Here is a 3089-nt window from a genome sequence, read left to right on the forward strand (position 1 = left end):
AAATAATCCTAGGTACGCTTGTAAGATTTAATTCCCCAATTGCCTTTTACATATTAGAGGAGCCCTATTCTAACCAAATAACGCACTACCAGGGTCATTTTAGATTAGCCCATGTATTTTCCTGACACAAACCCAATCATGCCAATGTTACTATTTCAGAGCAATTAAACAATTATGGATTTAATGCCCTAATTGACAATAGATTACCCAATCAACTAATTATCTGGATCCAAGACAATCAATTAATTGAACAATCATAAGCACTGTAATTAGAGAATATGCGAATACTAATAAATAAAAGGAAAAGATAAAATTAAATCGATCTCACAATTTTTAGCCAAACCAAAACCTCCATTGTTTCTTGACTAGAAAAGGGGATTTAGTTTATCCCTGACAAGAAAGACCCACACAAAATTGCAGCAATAGTTGCGGCCATTGTCTCCGTGATTGGGTAAATTCAATTCGGAGAAATCAAGAAAAAAGGCAAGCTACAGGAAGTAATTCAATGTCTTCACTTGGTCTCGACATACGAATAATGGAACCACAAGAAGACGAAACGGAAAATTCAAAAGCTAAACTACCAAGTCATCTGCTAGTTGTCTCCTATTTCTAATTTCTATCTAATGCCTCCTGTGCGGCGTCCCCTATAGAGGAAAAAAAAAAAGAGCGTCGCTCTTGTTTCGTCCCTTTCCTCTTCAGCAATTACCACAATGGGAAAAGTTTTTCTTTTTTCAAAAATGCCTCTGGGATAAGCACTGTTACTCGGACCCCTTTTCTGTTAAATTGGCACTTGTTATCATATTTTTGTTCTATTCCCTGAAATAAATGTAAAATACCAAAAGCGGGTAGAATCTGACAATTAAACCACATCAAATCAGGTAATAGAAGAAATTAATAATAAAATAAATGATAAAATTGCAACCTATCATAAAGGTACCTTGTCTGTAGAATTCGACGGGGAAACAGTCACTTTTAATATTTTTGATACACTGAAATACCCAAATGATACTGAGTCGGTCAATTATGTTTGTATCAATAATTCCATTGTGCAAGATCACTTTGAGTAGAATTTTCTTGAGGACAAGCTGGAATTCGTGTTACAACAGAGTAAGACGAATGTGAAAGTGAAAAGCGTGGATGATGAGGATACTATAGAAGCAATTATGTCACTACATTCACTTCCTGCATTTCCAGACAGGTCAGTCAACTAATTTTTGCCATTGTTCACTTCTAATGAGAGAATTTTACCCTCTATTGAACAGGCACCAGAGTTGGAATTGAATGAATTACCAAAGCATTTGAAGTATGCTTACCTGGGAGATCATGACACTCTGCCAATCATCATTGTGAGTGATCTGATAGCAGTACAAGAAGAAAAACTCTTACTAGTGTTGCGAGAGTTTAAACCTGCAATTAGATGGACGTTGGCAGATATCAAAGGTATAAAACCATCCATTTGCATGCATCATATTTTACTTGAGCTAAAAGCAAAATCGGTAAGGAAACATCAGAGGAAGTTTAACCCATCCATGAAAAAGGTGGTAATGAAGGAAATTCTCAAACTATTGGAGTTAGAAATTATTTTTCCTATCTCCGATAGTGAATGGGTAAGTCCAATGCATGTCGTCCCTAAAAAGATCGAAATTACACTTGTGCGGAATGAGAAGAATGAGTTAATGCCAATGAGACTCCAAAATGGGTGGAGAATGTGTATAGATTTCCGGAAGTTGAATGCGGCCACAAGAAAAGATTATTTTCCATTATCATTCATCGATGAGATGCTCGAGAAATTGGCAGGTAAGTATTTTTTTTTGCTTCCTTGATGGCTACTCAGGGTATTATCAAATTATTGTTGCCCAAGAGGACCAGCACAAAATCACTTTCACCTATCCGTTTGACACTTTTGCTTACCGTCGTATGTCTTTTGGGTTATGTAATGCTCCGGGCACGTTTCAAAAAAGCATGATGAGTATTTTTTCGGACATGACTGAAAACTGCATTGAAATATTCATGGATGATTTCACAGTTTATGGTGATTAATGCTTGCATCATTTAACAAAAGTTTTGCAGCGGTGCATTGAAACAAATTTGGTCCTTAATTATGAAAAATATCATTTTATGGTGAAGGAATATATAGTTTTGGGCCATGTTGTTTCATCAAGGGGTATCAAAGTCGATAAAGTAAAGGTTGGCTTAATTACTAGCTTACCTTACCCCACTAATGTTAAAGAGATTCATAGTTTTCTTGGCCATGCCAATTTCTACAGACGATTCATCAAGGATTTTTCACGAATTGCACAGCCGTTGTCCCGATTACTCCGAAAGGAGGCACCATTCGATTTCGATGATGCTTGTAAAGTGTCCTTTGATACGCTAAAGAGTATGTTGATTACGGCACCGATCATTCAACCTCCAGATCAGTTAGTATGTGATGGCAGCTATGCTCGGTTAGCGAAGTGGAAAATGTAGCCATGTCATTTATATGTATAAAAAATGTTGACACCAACTCAATGCAACTACACTACCACCGAGAAAGAGCTTTTAGCAATTATTTTTGCTTTTGAGAAATTTTGATCATATTTATTGGGATCGAAAGTAACAGTTTTCTCTGATCATGCAGTCTTGAATACCTTTTGACAAAAAAGAAATCCAAACCAAGACTCATTCGTTGGATACTCCTGCTGCAAGAATATGATTTGTATATCAAAGATCATAAAAAGGTTAACAATTTAGTGGCAGACCATTTGAGCAGATTGATCCGAGAAGAAGAGGGAGTGCCCATATCCGAGGTATTTTCAGACGAACACTTGTTTTAGCTTAGAGGTGAGGAACCTGGGTGTGCTAATATTATTAACTTTTTGCTCAGTCACAAATTTTCAAGTGGTATGGGTAAGAATAGGAAGGATAAAATAATACAGGACTCTAGATATTACATTTGGGATGATCCCTATTTGTGAAAAATAGTCTCTGACCAAATCATTTGTTGTTGTATTTCAAATGAAGAAATTCGCTCTATACTTACTCATTGTCATAGTTATGCTTGTGGCGGTCACTTTGGTTCTAAGAGAACTGCTCGAAAAATACTTGAT

This window comes from Coffea arabica, chromosome 3e (assembly GCF_036785885.1).
Source record: "Coffea arabica cultivar ET-39 chromosome 3e, Coffea Arabica ET-39 HiFi, whole genome shotgun sequence".
Lineage (NCBI taxonomy): Eukaryota > Viridiplantae > Streptophyta > Magnoliopsida > Gentianales > Rubiaceae > Coffea > Coffea arabica.